Here is a 25,662-nt window from a genome sequence, read left to right on the forward strand (position 1 = left end):
TGATTAGTACGTTGTATTACGAGGTATATAATATCGTATTTAAAAGCAAATTTACCAAAAATTCATCCTAATTTACGAAATGATTGATATTATTATACGATTGAGAAAATATGCTACTCATATAATGTAATGATAAAATAACTAATTATCTGATTTATCTATACATTGCATTAAATTATTTGAATGTTATTATAAATATTATATAATTTGTTAAAATTTTAATTTTTTAATACAACCAACCACAAGTATCATTTTCGAATAACTATTTAAGAAAAAATAAACCCAACATTTATGATCGATTTTTTCAAAAATTTGTATTATCCGACCATGATCTGACCTAACCCATCTTAATTGCCCCCTTTTTCCTTCTAATTACCCTGATCTAATTTTACACTTCAACTGAGAAATCCTAGCATATCAATTAACCCACGATTAGCGCCCACATTAATCCTTGCTCAATGGCGAAATCTCACTGATATCCATCTTTTTGAGAAGATTTGATTGTAAACAACACTTAGCCTTATTCAGCGGCGGAAAGCAAATCGTCACTCAGCTTATGGCGGTACTTCTCCTCAACTCCGACGAAAAGTAGTCCTCAACTCCGGCGGTACTTCTACTCAGGTGCTTTGGTACTACCTTTTTTACTTTGGATGTGAATTATTTGAGCGTGTACAACAAGTGAAATCTGAAAAAATGCTTAGTTTAGTAAAGCTTCGATACAAATATAGCCATACATAATCCCCTGAAAGGACTTTGGTTTCTTGGTTTGCCTAAGTAAATGGTGTAGTCCACTTGCACTAGTTGATTTCCCTGTATGTCTATATTGTAGCCAATATAAGCAATGAAATCCATGCCTAACAATTGAGTTGTCTCTTCTAATCAATGGGGTGGTAAATAGAGGTCGATTTATGTTCAGATTGTTCACCCAAACCTGCAAACAAAAAACACGGTAAGGGACTTTCTACCTTGAACTTTACCAAGTTATGGCCAGTCTAATATTTGTTTAGTAGATTTCTAGATATGGTTTAGACCATCTCAATTAGCTAATGATACTAACCTTTTTCTACCATCTCATATAGGTAATGCACATCCATTTGACTCAAGTGCTTAGTGATGCATTCAGTAGAGAATTCTATTGTATTTTTAATATAGAGGAACCACCTGACTTGCCACATTAGTGGGTGCTATGTCACGCTAGTCCTCCTTTAGTAGAAAATTCAATTTTCTAGAGTTGAAATGGTGTGCCATATAGGCAATAAGTTCATCATAAAATTAGTTTATTTCATCTTGGTTGCAAACAATTTATGCATTTTTAATTCATTATCACGTAAATTGGAACGTGTGTTTGTTCAAGAATAGTTGCAATTGATCTTCTTTAATGTTATGATAGTAGGTATTGCAGAACAAGAGGTTCTTCATTTGCTTCTCTAGTAAATTTCTTAACCACGAAGATGCTCTATATATTTTGTTTTAAAGTTTCCATAACCTTTAGTAAGGTTTAAACTGTTAATAATTCTTTTAGCTAGTATTCAAAAAGATGGACATTCTTGTATGCTATTCATAGTCCAAACCATTTGCCTAGTAGAGTTGCAATTGATTTGAGAAATCTATCAATCTTGTTTGAAAACTGGAGTTAAAATTTCATTTGCTGAATTGTTCCTTTTTATTTTTACTGATAGATCAACATTAGCAGGTGTTGTTTCTTGTGAGAGCAGTAAAAACGGTTGCTTTGCTATTTTTTGGTGACCACTTGTCTCTTTCTCTTCAACTTACACCAAGTAAAGGTAAGTTGGTTTCTCTCTATTTTCTTATGGTGAAGTCTTTAAATGTAGTGTTATGGTGGAATTGTTTGTTGCAAAAGGCTTTGAAAGTCATAGGTTTTGTGATGATTATATGGTGTGAGAGGAACATGTGATGCCTCTACTTATTTGTTTTATTAAATTTGTTGAGTTGTTTGACTTATACTATAAATTAAAGTTTAATAATTCTATTTTGAAATGTGATTTCGGTTGTGATGATTACTTGGTGTGAGAGGGACATGCGACCCCTCTACTTATTTCATTATTAAATCTATTGAATTGTTTGACTTATAGTATAAATGACATTTGAATAATTTTATTTTGAATTGTGATGTTGATAATATGAAATATGAATTAGTTACTTGAAAGTGGTTAAGTATAGTGTTTTGAAATGTGAATAAGTTACTTTAAAATGTGACTTGAAAATGATTTAGTGTAGTCACTTGAAATGAGTATTAGTGACTTGAAAATGGTTAAGTGTAGTTACTTGAAATGTGAATTAGTAATTTAAAAATGGTTAAGTGTAATCACTTGAAGTGTTAATTAGTTACTTCAAAATGATCAAGTGTAGTAACTTAAAATGTGAATTAGTGACTTGAACATGGTTAAGTATAGTTACTTGAAAGGTGAACTTGTATTTTGAAATGAGCTAAGTGTAGTCACTTGAAATGTGAATTAGTGACTTGAAAATGGTTAAGTGTTGTCACTTAAAATGTGAATGCATGACTTAAAAATGGTTTCAGTGTATTGACTTGATCTATGAATTAGTGACTTGAAAATGGTTTTGTGTAGTCACTTGAAATGTGAATTAGTGACTTAAAAATGGTTAAGTGTAGTCACATAATATATTCATTTGTGACTTGAAAATGGTTAAATGTAGTCACTTGAAAAATGAATTAGAGACTTAGAAAATGGTTAAAGTATGGTGTTTTCAAATGAGAATTAATGACTTGAAAATGGTTTAGTGTAGTCACTTGAAATGAGTATTAGTGACTTGAAATGGTTAGTGTAGTTACTTGAAATGTGAATTAGTTACTTTAAAATGGTTAAGTGTAGTCACTTGAAATGTTAATTAATTACTTTAAAATGATCAAGTGTAGTCACTTGAAATGTGAATTAGTGACTTGAAAATAGTTTAGTGTAGTTACTTGAAAGGTGAACTTGTGTTTTGAAATTAGTCAAGTGTAGTCACTTAAAAATATGAATTAGTGACCTAAAAATGGTTTAGTATAGTCACTTAAAATATGAATTCATGACTTGAAAATAGTTAAGTGTATTGACTTGTATTATGAATTAGTGACTTGAAAATGGTTTTGTGTAGTCACTTGAAATGTGAAATCGAGACTTGAAAATGGTTAAGTGTAGTCACTTCAAATATGAATTTGTGACTTGAAAATGGTTTAAGTGTAGTCACTTGCAAAGTGAATTAGAGACTTAGAAAATAGTTATGGTTTTTTCCAATGTGAATTAGTGACTTGAAAATGATTTAGTGTAGTCACTTGAAATGAGTATTAGTGAGTTGAAAATGGTTAAGTGTAGTTGCTTGAAATGTGAATTAGTTACTTGAAAATAGTTAAGTGTAGTGTTTTGAAATGTTAATTAGTTACTTTAAAATGATCAAGTGTAGTCATTTGAAATGTGAATTAGTGAATTGAAAATGATTTAGTGTAGTTACTTGAAAGGTGAACTTGTGTTTTAAAATTAGTTAAGTGTAGTCACTTGAAATGCGAATTAGTGACTTGAAAATGGTTTAAGTGTAGTCACTTCAAATATGAATTTGTGACTTGAAAATGGTTAAGTGTATTGACTTGGATTATGAATTAGAGACTTGAAAATGGTTAAGTGTAGTCACTTGAAAGATCGAAATAGTGAGTTGAAAATGGTTAAGTGTTGTCACTAGAAAAAGTGAATTAGTGATTTGAAAATGTTTAAGTGAATTAGTGACATGAAAATGGTTAAGTGAGTGTTTTGAAATGTTAATTAGTTACTTCAAATTGGTTATGTATAGTCACTTAAGAAGTGAATTAAAGACTTGAAAATGGTTAAGTGTAGTTACTTGAAAGGTGAACTTGTGTTTTGAAATTGGTTAAGTGTAGTAACTTAAAATATGAATTAGTGACTTGAAAATGGTTTAGTTTAGTTACTTGAAATGTGAATTAGTTACTTAAAAATGGTTAAATGTAGTCACTTGAAATGTGTACTAGTGACTTGAAAACGACGAAGTGTAGTCACTTGAAATGTGAATTAGTGACTTGAAAATGGTTAAGTTTATTGACTTGGCATATGTATTAGTTACTTTAAAGTGTGAACTAGTGTTTTGAAAATGATTAAGTTTAGTAACTTGAGAATATGAACTAGTTACTTGAAAATGGCTAAGTGTAGTCACTTGAAATGTGTACTTGTGACCTGAACTAATTAAGATTGTGATTGATTGTGTAGATGGAACCTGATTATAGCTGGATCTATCAATGAAATAATGATAATAGAGTGGGCCTTAGGGAGGAATTTATGGAACGTGTCAATCGATTTATCGAACACGCCAAGACACTTGATGATTGTTCACTTTTTTAGTCTGTTCGTTGTCCTTGTATAAAATGTGATGGTACAAGCATTCTAAAATAAGAAGTTATGAAGGATCATCTTTATAGAAAAGGGTTTCATGAGGACATTTTAAGATTGCATACTAGTCATGGAGAAGTTGGGCAAAATAATTTTGTTGTTGGTGAAAGAAGTAGGTCTGCAGGTCATAATAATTATCAAGATACTAGGATGACAAAAATGATGCATGATGCTTTTGGGAATGCAACAAGGGGCCGAATTTAGGGAAAATATCAAAGATGTTCTCAATAGATAAGCATATCATTTTTATGAACAATTGCATGTTGCTAGTCATCCTTTGTTTGGCGGGTGTTCGCATACTCAATTGTTTGTTATTGTTAGATTATTACATATAAAATCTAATTGGAATATTGCTAAATAGGGAATGAACTCTATGATAGACCTTATTAAAGAGTTAGTTTACCCTACTTTAGAGGTTACTGATTCTTTCTATAAGGCAAAAAGAATGGTGTCAAAGTTAGGTCTCTCCTCGATTAGAATTGATTGTTGTGAAATTATTTGCATGTTATACTTTAAGGAAGACGCTAAAATAGAGTCTTGTAAGTTTTGTCAACACCCTCACTATAAGTGTAATTGTCGTGGAAATAAAATTACTATCAAGGCGATGCATTATTTACCTCTTCTACCAAGGTTGAATAGGTTGTATGCATGAAACAACTCAGTTTCTCATATGAGATAGCACAGTAAAAATAGAAGGTCCCCCTGGTGTTGTTTGTTATCCATCTGATGGAGAGGCTTGGAAGCATTTTGATGCAACCTATCCAGATTTTACAGCTGAGCCACGAAATATTTGGTTGGGTTTGTGTACGGATGGTTTCTCACCTTTTTCTGTTGGTATTGCATCATATTTATGTTGGCCTATATTTATCACCCGGTATAATCTTTCTCCTGAAATATTGATGACTACTGCATATATATTTCTAAATAATGTTGTTCCTGACTCACATAATCTGAAAATTGAGATAGATTTTTACTTAAAACCTTTGATTGATGAGCTACAATTGTTATGGCATGAGGAGGTTGAAACTTAGGACATTTCACTTAAACAGAATTCAAATCTACGTGCCTATGTAATGTGGACTATTAATGATTTTCCTACTTATGAAATTTTGTCTGGGTGGATGACAGCTAGAAAGTTAGTTTGTCCATACTATATGGAAAATACAAAATCTTTCACATTGAAACATGACAGTAAAAATTCATGATTTGACTGTCACCGTTGTTTCTTGCCACCTAATCATGAGTTTAGGAGACTCAAGAATGCATTTAGAAAGAATAGAATTAAACCTGATGGTCCACCTCTAAGATTAACTGGTCAGGATATTTGGGAGAGGGTTGAAAATTTTCCAAAAGTTAATGAGGAACCATTATATGGGTTCATAGATATGGCATTTCGCATAGTTGGACTAAGTAAAGTATATTTTGGGAGTTAGAATATTGGCCAGGTAATTTACTTAGACATAATATTGATGTCATGTATACTGAAAAGAACTATTTTGATAACTTGTTCAACACAGTTATGAATGTCACTAGCAAGACAAAGGATAATCCTAAAATTAGACTTGATTTATCAGAATATTGCAAAGACAAAGAATAATCCTAAAATTAGACTTGATTTATCAGAATATTGCAAGCGCAGGGAATTACACTTTCGGGATGGTCCCAATGAAAATTTGCTTAAGCCCAAGTCTAGTTATACATCTAAGTTGGACCACAAGTAAAAAAAATATGAGTAGGTCCAAAATTCAAAGAAGCCCGATGGATATGCCTTAAGTTTGAGAAAGAGGGTTGACATAGTACAAGGAATCTTACATGGAATAAAATGCCATGATTGTCATGTTTTCATAGAATAGTCACTTCCAATTGTTTTTATAGGTTTGTTTGAAAATATATGAAAATCGATAGCAGAGATTAGCTTGTTCTTCAAAGACTTATGTTCCACCACATTAAAAGAAGAAAAATTGGTTCGAATGGAAGGTAATATTGTTGTTATCACCAACAAGTTGGAGAAGATTTTTCCACTTGAGTTCTTCTATCTGATGGAACATCTTCCCATTCACCTTGTCCACAAAGTTTGGTTAGGCAATCCAGTTCAAACTAGGTGGATGTATCCGTGCAAGTGGTAAGCAATTACAATATATATATAATTTATTAATTAATTCTTCAAATAAATGTCTATTTTTATATAGTAAACACCTATAACATTATGCAGGACAATTAAAAAATTTAAAAAGGGTCCTAAAAATAAATATAGGGTGGAAGACTTTATTGTTAAAGCATATTTTGCAAGAAAAACGTCCTAATTTTGTTCATACTACTTTAGTGATCAAATTACTTGTTGAAGAAATAAACCGAATCAACACTAGGACGATAAGAATGAGCCATATTTGCAACCAATATCAATTTTTAATCAACTTGGTAGTAAGGCAAAATAGGCCAATTTTCATCAGCTCATAACCATGGAGTACAAATCAGCAACTTTGTATGTCTTGCTGAATTGCCAAGAAGTTGAGACCTTTCTAAAGTAAGGATATTAAATGTTTACATATTAGATTTAATTACTCATTTTACTAAGGAAACTAATTGTGTTTCACATGATGAATCTTTAGCTCATTTAAGACTCAATTTTATCAAAATCAAGTGTATGCATCATTTGCAACATGGTATACATATCAGGTGTGTAAGTTTAATAATATTACAATAAATTTTAAGCATTTACACATTCTTTAACTAATATACATACATGCATATATATTTAGGTATACTACTCACCAAATGTGGTCACATATGATCAGTTCTTGAAGGATATTTCTTTAGGACCAGTTGAAATCATACAATGCCCCATTACACAGTAAATGGATTTAAATTTTCCACCGAAGAATACTCCAAAACAAGGAAAATAAACAATAGTGGTGTTTGGGCTAAGGGTGATGATGATGTTGATTGCTTTGGCATCATACAATAGATCTTAAAAATGAAGTATGTTAGTTGGCCAATAAAAAATAGTACTCTTTCAGTGTAAGTGATTTAATTCAAGCACAAGAGGCACAAGAGTACTTAAGGAGCATAACATCATTGAAGTTATGCATAGTAAGACGTATCCTATTTACCTTTTGTTCTCGCATAAAATGCTAAACAAGTGTACTATGATCCATATCCATTGCACAGAGATAAGTCTGATTGGTGGGCTAAAATCAAAACGAAGCCTATAAAGCGAGTGGAAGTTGAGAATGTGTTAGAATCTACATATCAAAATCAAATACAGACTAATCACCAGTTAGTGGACACTGATTTAATAGATACTTTGAACCACCAGAAAAATATTTTCGAAGAAGTTAATATTATAGAAGAAAAGGTTGAGTGGGTAGAAGATGAGAAAACTTCTGAAGAGGGTGAATGGTTTAATAGAGAATCTTTGGGAGAGGAGGATTAGTTTGTGTAGGTTGTATTTGTTATTTATTGATGTATTTATGCTTTGTACTACTTACCTTTTATGTTTCTTGTTTAAGATTGATATGTAATAGCCTGATTAAGATTACTTAAATCGGATGTTTGTACAAGTTTGATGATAATTTGAGGAATTGACTCATAAAAAAACAATGGTGAAAAATGTATTAATTGTGATTTGTATACCTTAGCAGTTATAGCTTAAAATTTTTAGTTTAGCTTGCAGAAACTTTTATAATTAATGCAGAATCTTTAAATGCATATTCGCATTGACTATACAACTATATGTTATACAAATGTTTTGTCCTTATACTTTGAATGTAATTTTTCTTACATCTTATCACTCTGTTATCACTTTTTCATCTTTTACATAGTAAAGTTAGAAATATTATTGTCCTTCTTGTGTTGCTGGAGTGATTCTAAACTTGCTATGATTATGTAACTATTTCACTGGTGTTTTAATACAAATTTAGTGACTTGAAATGTGAATTAGGAACTTGAAAATGGTTAAGTATAGTTACTTTAAATGTGAATTAGTTACTTGAAAATGGTTAAGTGTACTAACCTGAAAATGTGAACTTATGTTTTGGAAACAGTTTAGTCACTTGAAATATGAATTAGTGACTTGAAAACAGTTAAGGTAGTTACTTGGAATGTGTACTAATGACTTGAAAATGGATGTGTGTTCATTTTATAACAAATCTTCCTATCTATAAGATTCTAAAAGGGTCATTTTCTTATATTCATTTTGTAATGACTAACTACTTTTAACTTTAAATAATATAGATGGTAGTTAAAGATGACAAAGGTACGAAAAAATTTGATCCTACTAAGAAAAAAAAATAAAAAATAACCTCCACCTTATAGACTACCGACAGGGATTATGTATTTGAGGGTCAGCTAGATGACGTGCCATCATGACCCTCTTATTCTAGGTCGTTGCATCATTAGTTAGCGCTCCTATACATATGGGTCATGGCTCTACAGAGAATCAGCTGCCCCCATCGCCATGCCACCATCATTACAGTACTACCAGACGATCGACGTCACTTATAGTCATCTACTATTGCTTGCCCTACCTTCTGCTAGTAGTCACCCACGTACTCATAGTGATTCTACTGGATATATTGGGTTGATTGATATTTATCTTAGAGGTACAAAGTCTAGTGCTTCAGATAGACATACGACAGCGCATTCAGGATCACTTGCTTCGCAGCCAGTACAGAAAGATACTAGTTAGAGGGAGTATATTATTCCATATAGACTAGGGTATAATTTCTAAATATAACAACACTATTTACTTTTAATTTATTATATTATTAAGCTCTATGATATTAATGTTTGATCTTGTATTGTAGGGTTTTTTTTTCGATGGTAGAATTGTTAAAATTATGACTAAATGCATCTGTCACAACTTCAAAGGTTATTAGACAAGTTGACAAAAGGTTTCATAATTTTATAGAGAGAAATGTTCAAAGAATTCCAGGTAATGATTTATCTTATCAACTATTTAACACATTGTTAGAACAAAATATGAAATATTAAACTGCTATTTTTATTATAGAAATATTTCTGGTATAATCCAGTGGACCTCTTTGCAATACGGAAGAATATTTTTAGAAGATCAAGACTTAGAACGAAAGTTCTATTGTATTATTCAAGAACAAATAAGAGAAGACCAAGATATATAGATGAGAGAAAATGAGAAGATTTTCTTAGCTATTGGAATAGCAAAGATGTAACACCCCATATTTTTGTGCTAGAATTCTAACCATTGTTCCTACGTGTATTAGCTCTAATCTAAATGATTCCCATGTTCATACAATTTTCATGATCATTATCCTAGTGCGTGATATGCTTTCGAGGCGAAAAATGTTCATAGGAATCACTTAGAACAAAGTTGAGCTAAGAACCTTTCATTTATCCAAAGTTTATTATTTGATTCTATAATAATTTGGCATATTAAGACCCACTAAATTATAGATAATCGAATTATCTTTCCAACGATATCAATTTTTCCTTAATCCGATACCCGGGCAAAAAGTTATGTCATTTTTCGTGTGAGGCAGTAGGCTCTTGCGATGGGCTCGCGACGCGAGATTCATTCCCGTTTCTAGGAGGCGCGATGCGAGACTCATTCCCGCTTCTGGGGTTCATTCCACCAAGTTCATTTATACGAGAAAAAGAGGCCAAGGGGTAGCTTAGTCCTTTTTCCTCATCCCCAGTAGTCCAAACACTATTTATAACTCAAAAAGGGGCATTATTTGCCTATATTCTTTATATCAGCTCACGTAAAAACCCTCCTTTTTTCCAATAACAATAATTCAAGATTTTACTCTCAAGAACACAAGGATCCAAGCTTCAATTTCAAAGATTCCTTTAAGAATCCGTTCAGATAAGGTATGTGGGGTTATGAACAAGGGTACTCTTTCATTCTTGTGCCCAAAACTAGTTTTAAAGTTGAATTTACATAAATTGCAATTAGGGTTCATACCCAACCTATCTTGTTTTGACTTTATGGATTTAAGTGTTGAAGTACATACTTGATCTCATCTATTTATGCTTTGATTTAAAGATTTTAAATTGTTAAAGCATGGTATTATGTTGCAAGTTATATAAAAGAAAGCATGAGATTTAAAGGCTTTAAGTGCGTCAAGATTACGCATGCTCATGTTTTGATCCATAAGATTCATATTATAATTTTGATTTCATTATCTTGACTGAAATTATTGAAGTATTTCAAGAAGATTATTGAGCATGAAGTATTATTTTGATTTGATATGAATTTAGAGCATAGGTTATTAAGCCCTAGTTTGAGTATTGAAATTTCAAAAAGATTTTGTTTTTAAGCACCCTATGACTAGCATATATTCAAATTTTTGAGAAAAGATTTGATCTTTTGATCCTTAGCTAAGATATGGAATCCATATTACAGTTTTATTATAGTTTGCAGAAAACAGATTAGTTTTGATTTCAGCTTAAAACAGATAGATGCATAACTGGTTTTCATTATAAATCCATTTGCTATTTTAAAGTAGATTTCCTAAAGAATGAGCATATAAGTAAAGGAGTAGTATTTATCACCGAGCTGGAAGTGTGGGTTTAGCACATCCTATTTTCCCAAAACTACGAGCCAACGTAGATACAGATTCAGATTATTCCCATTTCTATATGAATGACAGATAAGATTGTGATCACTTAGCTCAGGTTATACTCCCTGGCAAGAGTATGACACCTCTCCCCAACGTGAGATTTTTCCCATAGGGAAATAAGACATTGGACTCTATGATAGCTCACATGGTTTATGTCGGTTCGAAGAACCTCCCTACTAGTAAAGAATAATAGAAAGACTTTTAAAAGAATTCTCTAACAAAAAAGAATAATAGAAAAACTTTTAGAAACTAAGTGTAAAGGCTCACAATTTTATTCAGCTATTATTTTACATAAGTCATTAGCTATGAAATTTCAGCTTTTAGTTTTCATATGTAAAGGTGAGTCTTTTTTTTATAGACTTAGCCAGTATGATTTAAAAATAGAATAAGACTATGACTTTTTAGAACTAAGTGTGGTGGCTCACAGAATTACCTTTACGCTTTACTTCTCATGATTTATGATTTTACAGTTTTGATTACTCAAGCCAAGGTGAGTCAGTTACACTTTGCATGCAGTTTTTGACAGTTTATATGAATAGTGCATTATTGTTTTACGTATGCATTAACTCCCACATGCTTAGTACACTCCAAAAGTACTGATCCACATATATGTCTATGTGCTACATTGTATCATAATGTAGGTACGAGTTGTAGTGCGCTCATCATATTCAGATAGCTTACAGATTTCGTCCCGCAGATGATGAGTCCTCCTACTTCGGAGACTTCAGTTAGATATTATTCATGTACTTTATTTTCTTACTCATATGTGTTGATTAGTGGTAGCTGGAGTCGCGCCCTAGCTATCTATAGTCAGTATAGTAGAGGCTTCATAGACAATTAGTATAGTTGATGTATTCAAATTCAGTTTTATTTAATATAAGCAGAATTGTAATCATCTTAATATAGCTTTGTATTGATCAAGTTCAGAAAAGATTTATTTTCTGCATTTTTCTTCAGACTTATGTGTTTTATTCAGTTGCTCATGAGTTATTCCAGTACAAGGGTTAGCTTGGGATCACTTGTGGTCCTAAGCACCATGTGACGACTAAGGGGTAGTCTCGGGTGGTTACAAAAGATTTCATTTGTTGAGTAAAAAAGGAAAGAAAGTCAGATCATCTATCAAGGGTGGCTCTCTACATACTACAGGAGTTGTTAGTTGGATTACTGTGGAGGAAAAAATGATATGTAACTTTTATTGATTTAATAATTTATTTTTATTTTAACTATTTTTTATTTTGAAGATTAATAATTTTATCATATGCAGCAAAAAAATTGGGTAGGGAGGTAGATTTACGTGAGATATTCGAGAAGACCCACGTGAGGAAGAAAAAGAATCCAACAAATGAAGATATATGGGTTGAGCCACCTGCAAAAGCTACCCATGTAAGAATCACATTTGTATTTATAAAAATTTTTCTCATAGTTGATATTATTTAAGTATGAATAGTTTAATATCTTTTTATTATTAGTTTTTACTTTACTTTGAATATAGGACAAATATATGCAGTTGATTAATGAGTTTCGTAGAACTCAGCCTCCTAAAATTCAAGGAGATTCAATACCTGAAGATGTAGAGGAGGAGTACTGGAAAACAATCTGTGTGTTCTTCAGTTAGAGGTACACTCTACAACTATCATAGAAAATGTTTTATAGAGAATATTAGACTTTTGTTTGGATCATCTTTTACCTCATCAATTGATAGAGAAATCATTATGTTGTTACAAAATATGGTTCTCAGCTCACCAAAGAGCTTTCTGCATAAAATGAAAGGGCGAGGAATAAAGAGGACGAAACAATATTGCAAATAAAAATGATGCAAGAGCAGATCAATAATTTTCTTCATTCTCTACGGATTCTTCCTCCGTGTCCTGGTAATACACCTCGAGTTGCGAAAGGCCTAAGCTCACTTGATGAATATCACTATAGAGGATTTTGATTTTATGTATGAGGATGAGGATGACGAATTGTAGCTTCGTACTCTTTTGTATGTTTTGATGATTTATAGTTTATTTTTGGAACAATAATAAATTTATGTGTTAATAATATGATTTAATGTTTGTATTTTGATGATAACTGATTATATGTTAAATTTGATTGGTGGGTTGTATTGTATAGTAGGTTTGATATGGATGTAGCATATATGTTGTATCTTTTTAAAGAAAATACCAGAAAAATCGACCACCTGTGGTCAATTTTAGGAAAAATAATCAGAAAAATCAACCACTTATAACGATTTTAGGCAAAATTATCAGAAAAACCAACCAAAAGTGGTCTCTTATTTTTAAAAATGATTTTGTTAAAAATAAATTAAATATAAAAAAAGACCACATGTGGTCACTTTTTACAAAATTTAAATATTTATTAAATAAATAATACAGGCCGGAGTCGCATGTCCTGTCAACTTAGGCCAAAGGGCAATTTTGTTATTTCATGTATTTTGGCTAACATACAACTCCTCTAAGGGCATTTCTATCCTTCCATAGAAATCTCATTTCAACCATCGCAAAATTCTCCTTAGGAATTCAACATCAGCATAGATGATGGAGATGAAAAGGTAATTAAATTGACCAGATTCATAAAGACGAATTACTAATATATATAAGTGGCTTAAAGCAGGCAGGAGACGGTTGTCCTGCTAGCTTAGGTCAACGGGTAATTTTGTCATTTCATGTATTTTAGCTAACACACAACTCCTCTAAGGGCATTTTGTCCTTCCATAATAATCTCCTGTCAACCACTGCAAAATTCTCTTTAGGAATTCAACGCCGGCATAGATGGTGTATATGAAAAGGTGATTAAATTAACCAAATTCATAAAGACGATAATTTAAAAAATAGAATATAACAATAGAATTTCCAAATTCCACAAGGCAAAAAACTAAAAAGTGACAATCTGTATATAATGGATAAAAATTATGGCAAAGAGCATGAATAGCACATTAAAAACAAAAGTCTCATTTGCATAATGAAGTAGGAGCAACAAAATCATATGCACAAGACAAGAACAAATTTCAATTGAAAAAAAAATGAAGAAAACATTTGTATTTCTGAATTGAAATAAGCAATTCCAATAACGATCAAAATATTAAAATTCCTAAAATAATCTAAACCCTAAACCAGTCGAAGCAAAAAAAAACAAGCAATAAAAAAATTAAAAAGGGTAGAAAGAAAAAATTAAAGTAATAATGATGGAGATGTTGACGAAAATAAATATAGAGAGATGAAAAGATTTATGGAGTATTTCATATATAAGTGGTTTAAAGCAGGCAGGAGACGGTTGTCTTGCCAGCTTAGGTCAAAGGACAATTTTGTCATTTCATATATTTCGGCAACACACAACTCCTCTGGGGACCCTTTTGTCCTTCCATAGTAATCTCATCTCAACCACCGCAAAATTCTCTTAAGTAATTCAACACCGTCATAGATGGTGAAGATGAAAAGGTGATTGAATTGACCAGATTCATAAAGACGATAATTTAGAAAATAGAGTTACTAATATATATATAAGTGGCTTAAAGCAGGCAGGAAGCGGTTGTCCTGCCCGTTTAGACCAAAGAAAAATTTTGTCATTTCATGTATTTTGGATAACACATAACTCCTCTAAGGGTATTTTTGTCCTTTCACTGCAATCTCATCTCAACCAGCGCAAATTCTCTTTAGGAATTCAAAATCGGCATAGATGGTTGAGATGAAAAGGTAATTAAATTAGCCAGATTCATAAAGACGATAATTTAGAAAATAGAACATAACAACAGAATTCTCAAATTCCACTAGGCAAAAAACTAAAAAGTGACAATCTGCATATAATGGATAAAAATTATGGCAAAGAGCATGAATAGCACATTAAAAACAAAAGACCCAATTGCATAATGAAGTAGGAGCAGCAAAATCTTATGCATAAGACAAGAACAAATTTCAGTGAAAAAAAAGGTAAAGAAAACATTTGTATTTCTAAATTGAAACAAGCAATTCCAATAACGATCGAAATTTAAAATTCCTAAATAACCTAAACCAGTCAAAGCAAAACAAAAACAAGCAATAAAAAATTAAAAAGGAAAAATTAAAGTAATAATGGTGGAGATGTTGACGAAAATAAATATAGAGAGATGAAAAAATTTTGTGGAGTACTCATCTGGCAATGAGCTTTCTCGCATAAATCTACATAAATCAAAACAACCCAATAAAACTATAAAAATCAAAACTTTATTACATAAATCTACAAATCCCACATGAACTGATCTTAAAATAAAACCTTTAACCTCATAAAACACCAATCTTTGATCAAACAAAATCAATACCCACAATAAATTAACACAATCAGTCCACAACAACAAAAATTAATCAATACCAACAATACCAAGCAAGCCAATAAATAAAAAAACAAAAAATCAAAACTTTTTCTTTACCATAAAAATTCAATCTTTAAATAACTAAATTTCAAGAAAGTGTCATTTTTTTCTCAAAGGGGAGAGAGGAAATGAGAAAAAATAGTAGCGAATCAATCTGTTCTTGGTCCAGCAGTGGCCGGCGGCAGTGACGATAATGGAGGCGATGGAAGAGGGAGAGGTGAGTTGCAGTTGAGGTTGGGAAAATAGATTAAATTAGGGTTGTTAGGGTAAAATAAAGTGAAAATATATTAGAAAATTGATAGGGACCGTCTGATCAAAAGATATGGATGGTTAAGATTAAAACTAGGATTTGGGCCAGGTAGAGGATTATTGAATTGGGTTAGTTCAAGATTTTAAATTGATCCAATTTAGGCCCTATTTTGAATAAAATTGACAGTATTTGGGTAAAAAGAATTAGAGATTAAAACAAATTGAAAATATAATTGAGTTTTCACTTGCTATTTAATTAATGACAATTATAAAAGTTATTTTTAGTAACATAGATTATAGGAAAAATATTTTGTTTCCACCCTGAACTATACACAAAATTGATGCGATACATCCAAACTTTAGGAGGGTCCTATTACCCCCTGGACTAATTAAAATTGTATTTTTGGTAACCTTAGTGCCTACGTGATACACACGTGGCACATCAGTGAATTAACACACTGAAGGTCTACGTAGGCACACGTATGTGCCACATAGGTACTAAGGTTGTCAAAAATATGATTTTAATTATTCTAGGGGGTAATAGGACTCTCCTAAAGTTCGGGTGTATCTCAGAAATTTCTTGTATAGGTTAGGGTGAAAACTGTGCATTTTCTCTTGATTATATAAAAGTAACGTAGAAGGTATTATAAATTTTTAAATTTTTTCCGATTAAATTTGTTTGTCTTACTTTTTTCAATATAATATATATTTAATAATTGCATAAAAATTGTTATAAATTATAATAATTAACCACTTAAATATTTGAAAAATATATAAAAAAAACTTTGGTTGACTTTCAAAATTGTATCAGTGCTGCACATATTGAAATAGAGAAAGTAACATATATTATTTGAAAATAACGTAAAAAATATCATAAATCACAAAAATTAACAACTTAAAATATTTAACGACATATAAAAAATTTGATTGATTCGTCAAATACTATCACACTCATATAAGTTGGAATAGAGATAGTAACATATATTATTTAAAAATTAGGAGATTAGACACTGAGTTTAAGAAAATGAAAAAAATTTGTGAATCCTGTGGCCTTAAATTAAAATTATCTGAAATGTACTAAAACGTTTGTTAATCTTGTTTAGTTGAAATTAAAATATTTCCATAAAAATAAAGGGTCATTTTTTTTTAAACTGACTAAAACGAAAAGTAGTTTATTTTTTTTTAAACGATAGGAGTATGTCTTTTAAATATTTTAAGTTCTTAATTATTGTGATTTGTAGTACATTTAACACACACACACATATATATAATAAATTTTAAAAAATAAGATAAACAAATTAAAACAAATAAAATTTAAACAAAGATATTCAAACAGAAAGTTTTGCATTCCTTATATAAAATACAACATTATTATGCATTACTTCATAATAAGTTATGTTTACCTCTCACAAAAGTAAAATTTCATAATTTAAAAATTTTTATTAGTTCCTTTTAACTTGACACATATTGACTTGACACAAATGTTAAGAAAATATTCATTAGAAATTTTTTTTTATTAAAATTTAAATTTTTAAATTTAAATATGAGTATTTCTGTATAAGATAAAAATAATAAAAAAATTTAATTCACTAAAATAAATAGGAAAAAAGATTAGTTTTGAATATGATAGCCAATTAAATTAAGAAAAAATATTTAATTTAAATACGTAGTAAATTATTAGAATATATTAAATTTCAACACAAACTATCTCATTTATGGTAAATTTCTAGGTATTAGGTAGAAACTATATGTAAAAAATTCGGTTTAATCTCTAAATTTCATTAGTGTCACATAAAGTGAAACAGAAAGAGTAACATGTATTATCTGAAAATTATATAAAAGGATTATAAATCGAAATAATTAACAACTTAAAAATATTCTAAAATAATATAACAATATAAAAGTTATACTACAAAATTTGATTGACTCTCCAAACTTCATCGGTGTCGCATAAATTGAAGCAAAAAGAGTAACAAATATTATCTAAAAAAAATATAAAGTATTATATATCACAATAATTAATAATTTAAAATATCTAAAAATTATTCAAAAAATGTAATTAACTATCAAAAATTTATCGATATTACATGAATTAGAATAAAAAAATAGTATATATTGGGCCCGCGCTTGCACGGGCTGTTGCGTCTAGTAATATATAATAAGTGGCAATGAAGTAGCTAAAGCAGACTGCCCATAGTCAACATGCCTACTTCAATTGCTTTAACTGTGATTTTATTATATTACTCTTAATTAATTAATATAAGTTATTTACGTATTAAAAAATTAATAATATTTAATAAAAAATAAAATAGACATTTATGACAAAGTTGTTTCTGCTGCTTCAACCGTGATTTTACTATCTCACCCACAATTAATTATTATAAGTCATTTAAGTATTAAAAAATTAATAATATTTAATCAAAAGAGGTAAAATAGATATAAAATGATAAATTAACTCTTGATGTTTTAAATTAGCTTGACCTCTTATATGTGTCCACTGAAAAAAATTCACAAGTATTTTTTATAGTTTTTTTATTATATCACTTCTAATTAGTTGTTATAAGTCATTTAAGACGTGTTTGTTTTGATACTTCAATTGTAATTTTATTATATCATCTCTAATTAATTATTATAGGTCACCTAAGCATTAGAAAATTAATAATATTTCATAAAAAAGGTAAAATAGACACAAAAATGCTAAGTTAACTCTTGGTATTTTAAATTAAACTGACGAATTATATGGAGCCCGCTTAATTTTTTTCACAAGTATTTTTTATAGTAATTTTACTATATCACTTCTAATTAGTTATATAAGTTACATATGTATTAGATAATAAACAATATTCAATAACAATGATAAAATAGATACAAAATGATAAATTAAAAATGGTTGGATAAAGTACTTTGCAACAATCATATCTGTGTCAAAAAGGGAGTATGAGAGTAGTACACTTATTAAGATCTAAATGATTGGATTCAAACAAAAAAAATATAATATATTAAAAGTTGTGAAGACCCTTAGAAATATGATTTGAACTTTTTGTCCTTCATTAAAACACTCTACTTTAGATAAAAATCATCTTTTTACTATTTTTCTTACATTTAATAATTTAAAATTAACTAAAATTAGTTGTACTGATTACTTCCTTATTTGAACTAGGTAAGAAATCCTAATATTTTGGTATGGTTTTAATTTTGGTTAAGTTTGGAAACTCTTTTCAAATTTAATTCGATTTATGTCTTAAACTAAACCTAAATATTAAAAGACAAAATCAGTGGCAATAACAATTAGCGGCCTAAAAATGCTCAAACCAAAAGTCAAAATAAATTAAAAGTCATATATAAGGTAAACTTTAATTATTCAAACAACGATTTAAATAAGTTTGCAGTCTTCGTTTCTTTTCTTTTCTATATAATTTGTATCTTTTTTGCGCTTTGGAGTTTCTCTTATTAGTCATAGGCAGATGTTTAACTTTAATTAAATTTATTGCTTTTTAAGTATTGTTTTGATGCTCTTCACAACCTAATTGTGTGATTTTTATCTGTGCTTTGTGGTATTTTGAGATTTTATTCTTAATTTTAGTTTAAATTGGTTCTTATTTTCTTATTGTCATAATTTATGTTTGCTAGGTTGTGTTTCAACTCAAAATAATATGGCGAGACTGAAAATTTCAGGTAATATTCGAAGCTTTGTTGTATTCAGGAAATAAAAAAATTAATTTTTCAATTTATGTAATTATAATTCGTTAGGAGTCATGAATAAAGAAAGTAAGGTTTATGTTGTTTTTCTCTATGTCTAATGCCTCCCTCTGCCTTTGATCGTCTAGGTCAGTAACCTCATGAGGAGCCTTCTTCGTAAAAGGTGATTTTGAATTTATTAATCAATTCTTTTGATTACTGATTGTAGTAGCGTATTATTTTGTGAACAATTCTTTTAAGCATGTTTGAAAGTTACAAAAAAAAGATTGAACAAGGATTTTTTAAGGAAATTTTAGTTTTAATCGCAGCTAAGAAGTATGTAAGCTTTCTTGAAAGACGTTGATTCAAGAAAACAGACAGAAGAAAGAGTCAAAAGTTGAGTTGATGAAATTAGGGACTTGGCACAAGATGCTGAGGACATAGTTGACAAATCTGTTGTTAAGGTAAAATAGAGAAAAGAGAAATTTCTTGTTTTTATACAACATTAACTAACCCAGTGAAAAAGGTTGTTCTAAGTTATATAATTGGCTGGGACATTTTGAACAACAAGAGAATCAAGAATCAAACGGAAAGTTAAAAATTTAGTGGTCGTTTGGTACACTAGGTAAGGAAAATAGTTTTGAGATAAAGTTTAGAATCAACTTTATCCCATATCTGGTATGAGATATTAATTATCCCCAAACTATCTTATTCTATCATTTGTACTAGAATGGTGGAATTACAATCCTCATTTGAAGGATGGTATAAAATTGCCTCATGAAATATTCAAACTCATGAAATATCCCAATTTATCCAAGCCAGTATTTCAAATGACCGTTTATGGTATAGTTCATGGTATAAGTATCTCACTTCCAAAATTGGTGTGTGTAATATCTCCATAACACCAAGTTTGAGGGGGAGTGTTAAGACCAAATCAGATTCTAATAAGTAGTTCAAGGTGTTAATATAGTTAGTAGAAAGTTAACTCACAAGTTAGTTACAGGTTCACAAAGTTAGTTAGTAACTAACCTACTCTAACCAACTAACTAACTATTATATATACCTACATATCACTTTGTATCACAAAGAAAAAAGATAATACAAGATCAACCATTACACATTCTCTACTTGTTGCTTCTTCTTCTCTTCTTTTAATTCTTGCATATTACAGATTCTACATTGAAGAATCTATAGAATTCTTCACATAAATTAAAAATGTAGTTCTCATCATGCTCCAATGCTACTATATTTTAGTAGCATAAGTGTGTAAATTGTTAAGTCTTTTAGATTTCTTTTTTTTTTTAATTAAAAGAGGAATCATGCATGGAGGTGATAAGGTTGAATTGGCAGACTGATATAGATGGCAATCCTTTTATCATCTTTCATCAACAATTAAATAAGACAAAAGTTTATTTAACCATATAGAGTAAATAAAAATTTGATAATATCTTTCAAGAGATAGCTACTTTGGAGAAGGTTATAAAGGCAAGAAAGAAGCAGTTTGAAAAAGATCCTTCAGGAACCAAGAGAGCAAACTTAATAAAGGCACAAGCAGAGTTAAGTTTGCAGCTAAGAAGGGAAGAAGATTTCGGGGGGAAGAAAGCGGGATTTTAATGTTTCAAGTATGGGGAAAGAAATACCAAATTATTTCACACAATAGTGAGAGGTAGAAGGTCTAGACTGAAGATTAGAAGAATTTAGAATGAAGAAGGCATTTAGATGGAAGAACAAGCTGAGATTGAAGAAAATGCTACAAAAAATTTTTAGAAACAATTTGCAAAATAGAAGGATGAAAGAGATTTCTCAAAGATGGAGAAACTGACTTCAACAGTCTTAGAAGCATATAATGAGGAGTTGAAGAAAGTTCCAAGTCTGGAGGAAATTAAAGATGCAGTGATGAATTTGAACAAAAATAGTGCTAGAGGCCCAAATGGAATGACTGGATCTTTTTATCAAGATGCATGGGATATTTTTGGTAAAGATCTTCATCAAATAATAATAACTTTCTTCTGTGAATACGATTTACCAATATTTATTACACATGCTAATTTGGTGCTTCTGCTAGAGAAGTTGGTAATGAATACCTTTTTAGATATGAGGCCTATATCTCTTACTAATTTTGTGAATAAAATCTTTTCTAGAATTATTCATGAAAGAATTAAGAAAATTTAGTCAAAATTCCTAAAGAACAAGTTGATTTTGTCCAAGGAAGAAGTATTGTTGAGAATATATTGATCGTATAGGAGATTGTGTATGAAATAAGAAAAAGAGAAAAGCCTCCTAATATGGTTATGAAACTGAATATGATGAAAACATATGATAGGGTGGAGTGGTTATTCCTTACAAAAGTCTTTGAGAAAGATAGGATTTTGTGAAGAAATAATTGATAAGGTGTTCAGGCTTCTGGGAAATAATTGATATTCTATATTGTTGAATGGGCAACCTAAAGGATTTTTTAAATCCACTAGGGGATCAAAGCAAGAGGGATCCATTATCTCCTACTTTGTTCATCTTAGCTGCAGAAGTGTTATCTAGGAGTTTAAAGTCTTTGCTTCTCAAAAAGGACTTCAAGTTATTTGGCATGTCTAGGGGAAGTCCTAAAATCAATCATCTGGACTTTACATAAGCTATGATTATATTATGCAAGACTGAGTTACGTACTTTGCAGATGGTAACAATTCTGGACAAATATAAAAGGGCTTCTGGAAAGAAGATCAATAAAGAGAAAAGTGCTTTATATTTGCATAAGGGATTGTCTAATGGTACAGTAGTAGTGGCAGAGGTACCGATATGGATATTGAGACATGACTTTTCCTTTAACTACTTAGGGTGCCCAATTTTTTACATGAGGAAGAAGAAATATTATTACTAGTCTGTAATGAATAGAATAAGTAGCAAATTGCAAAGTTGGAAAGACAAATTACTATCTTTTGATGGTAGAGCCATTTTAATTGAGCATATTTTGCAGAATATTCCTATTCATTGCCTTTCAGTTATGAATTCTCCCATGAATGTTTTGAATACTATACAGAGAATATTTACTCAATTCTTCTGGAGTAGTACTATAGGTGGAAGAGGAAGGCATTGAGTGAAATGGAAGAACTTATGCTTACCAAAAGATGGAGGAGATTTGGATTTCAGATTGTTGCAAGATGTATCCACTACAACTTTGGTGGAATTTCAGAACTAGCGGGTCTATTTGGAGTGCCTACATGTATAATAAGTATTGTAAAAAAGATTATCCTAAAGAGGTTATATGAAAAACAGGTAGGGGGTCTCAGGTTTGGAAGAAAATGTTGCTATCCAGAGATCTTATTGAGCATATTATTGTATGGCAGATCAAAAATGGGGATTCTCATATCTGGTTTGACAACTAGACTGGCATGGGGGATATGTATACTATTATACAGGAAAGTAAGGAGTGGAATGAAAAATATCAATATGTGAGGGACCTGATTTTAAATGGAGCATGGAATGAAGAGTTGATAAAGAACCTCTTTCTAGAGGACTTTGTTACTCACATTTTGAATAAAATAATACCACCCGAGCGGACCCAAGTAAAAGATAAAGTTGTATGAATTATTGACTCAAAAGGCATATTTATAATGAAATCAACTTGGCAGTATGTTAGACAAAGACAGATGATTAATGATACTTATAAGGAACTATGGATAAAACGGTTTCCATTTAAAATTATCTTTTTTATGTGGAGAATATGAAAAAAAAGGTCTCGATGGATGATAATATAAGGAGGTGGGGAGTTGATGGTCTTTCCAGGAGTTGGTGTTGTACAAATCCAGCACAGGAGACTATGTCTCATGTGTTTTTGAGATCATATATAGCTAATAGGACTTGATCCTATTATTCTTCTTTTGCAGATATGAACATTCAAGATCTAAGCCTAAGGAAAACAATTCTTAAATGGTGGAATACAGAAGTAAAGCAGAAGGAGAAAGTATATTTCAAGGCATTACCTGATATCATTCTATGGGAATTATGGAAAAGAAGGAATAGCTTGAAGCATGAAGGAAAAGATGTGACTGCACAAAGACTGATATTTAACATTACAAGAAATATGAGGATGTTACTGAAAGTAAGAAAACCAAAGTTGAAATTTTCTTATGATTGACCAGGAATTCTAGAGGATTTTGAACAATTAAAGCCTATAGTTAATGTTACTACCGTTTTATGAAAATTTTCAATGGAAGGATGAGTGAAGTATAATACTGATGGAGCATCAAGGAGAAATTCAAGAAATAGTTCATATGTTTTTTATCTAAGAGATATGCATGGTGATTTATTGTATGCAAAATGAGCCATAATTGAGGATACAAATAATATAGAGGTAGAAGTAATAGCAATTCTACAGGCAACCAAGCATTGCACTCATACAAAACATGATAAGGTAATCATTCAGATAGATTCATTATCAATGCAAAAAATTTTAAACAGAGAATGGGATAGTCCATGGAGCATATCAGGTTGTGTTCAGAAAATTTGACATTTAATGTCAAGCAAGAAAGTGTAGTTTGAACATATCCTTAGGGAAGGTAATCAATTAGCTGATTACTTTGCTAATTTGATACTTGATAATAGGGACTTCACCTTCATAACATTTAAATAGTTACATACATCAGGTAAGAGAATTGTTAACAGTGATAAGTTACAATATCCTTATCTGAGATTGTCACCATCAAAAGGGTGAAGGGGCTTGGAAGGATAAAACTAAGTTTTCACAAGCTTTATATGTACAAAGTAAGAAGGTATCAAAAAGGTAAAACAACTATTTTGCCTAATCTATAGCAGCCAGCAAAAAGGACTCGCAATAAAAGGAAAGGATCAGATGGTTAGTTTGAACTTCAAGAACCTGAGGAACATGTTACTTTCCAAATATTCGTGGTTCCAAGCATCCCAGTTTCTCCATACCATCCGTATATATAGATTAGGGATTCAGAATTTAAGCAAAACACTTAATACAAAATTACCAAGAGGAAAGAAGTGGAAATCTGCTTACATAGAGAGGTAACAGTTCTCAGTTGACTAGATCCCTCGATGCAAAAATACAACAAAGTCTCATCTGCTGGAGAGCACAACTGAAATAAACATCAAGAAAGCACAACAACAGAGTCAACAGTAAACAAAGGGAAAGAAATGGAAAGAATTTACTTATGCAAGCTGGAAGAAGCTCCATGCAAGATTGACCAAGACACAATGCATATCACCCAAAGCTGAAGAAGAGAGAACTGTCGATTGACAAAGGGAAATATTGCACAAGGAGGCGGAGGCAAGTAATGAAAAAGACAATGCCCAATTTGGAAACCCTACTACATTTATATGTATTTTCTTTGGCATTTTTTGGATTGGGCCAGGTAGGAGTTTGTAGTAGGTTTTTATTTTTTTCGTTGGGTATTTTCGGATGGGTTGGTCCATCCTTGTTAATAATTTATTTTGAATTTTAATTAATAAAATTTCAAAATTTAAACCCCCTCTCCCCGAAAAAAAAACTCAGAATTAAGAGCTTCATAGCAATTGTTTTATAATTACTAGAAATAACAATTTCTATTTTGTATTTTAGTTATCTTTTGCTACTAAAATAAATATACAACGAGATTTACTGTCCTTTTTTTACTCAAATTAGTTGAGTTAATAAGGAATAGCTACCCATATATTTAAAACATTAGATTCATTTTTCAAGAATTATTCTTATTAAATTACTCTTTTTGTTAAAACAATAATTTCTTTTTTCATAAATTACTCTTATTTAAAGTATTGAATTTCTTTTTCAAATCAAACTCAAGTCAACTAAAGATATTATCTTCATGAACTTCAAAATTTCAAAATAAAGGATGCTGTTTTTTTCTCTCTTTCGCTCTCTTATGTCTCTCACATTTTTCTTTTGTTTTTTCTTGTTAGTTTTTTTATCTTCTTTTTTTTTTTTCTTTTTTTTTTTTCCTTTGAATTTTTCCTTTTCTTTTTTTTTTCTTTTTCTATTTTTTTTCCTTTTTTTACTCTTTTATCTTTTGCTTCTATTTTTTTTTTAAAAAATTTCTTTTGAGTTCTATTTAATATTTTACTTGATTTTTTTTAAAATATGGCTACGTCAAGCACAAGTTATAGATGATAATGAAAAATTATAATTATTTATTGTATTTATATTTGCACCATTATTTATATTTTATATTCATTGATATAATTGTATTCGTATTTTATTGTTCGCACTTGTATTTGTATGTGTTTTATAGTTGGCACTTGTATTTGTATGTTATAGTTTGCACTTATATTTGTATTATAGTTCGCATTGCACTTGTATTTGTATTATAGTTCGCACTATCGTTTATATTTTATATAATTCACACTTGTATTTCAAAGG

The 25,662-nt window shown here is 30.3% G+C and overlaps 1 long non-coding RNA gene across 1 annotated transcript; it reads right to left on the reverse strand.

The window, feature by feature from the left end:
- Nucleotides 1-343: 343 nt before the first annotated feature.
- Nucleotides 344-24,572, reverse strand: LOC124896646. The gene is made up of 3 exons (XR_007053002.1): nt 24,459-24,572; nt 24,307-24,369; nt 344-931 (listed from the first exon to the last, which is right to left on the reverse strand). It is a non-coding gene; the product is annotated as an uncharacterized LOC124896646 (long non-coding RNA).
- Between the last annotated feature and the right edge of the window lie 1,090 nt (nt 24,573-25,662).

Source organism: Capsicum annuum, chromosome 3 (assembly GCF_002878395.1).
Source record: "Capsicum annuum cultivar UCD-10X-F1 chromosome 3, UCD10Xv1.1, whole genome shotgun sequence".
In the NCBI taxonomy this organism is placed as follows: domain Eukaryota; kingdom Viridiplantae; phylum Streptophyta; class Magnoliopsida; order Solanales; family Solanaceae; genus Capsicum; species Capsicum annuum.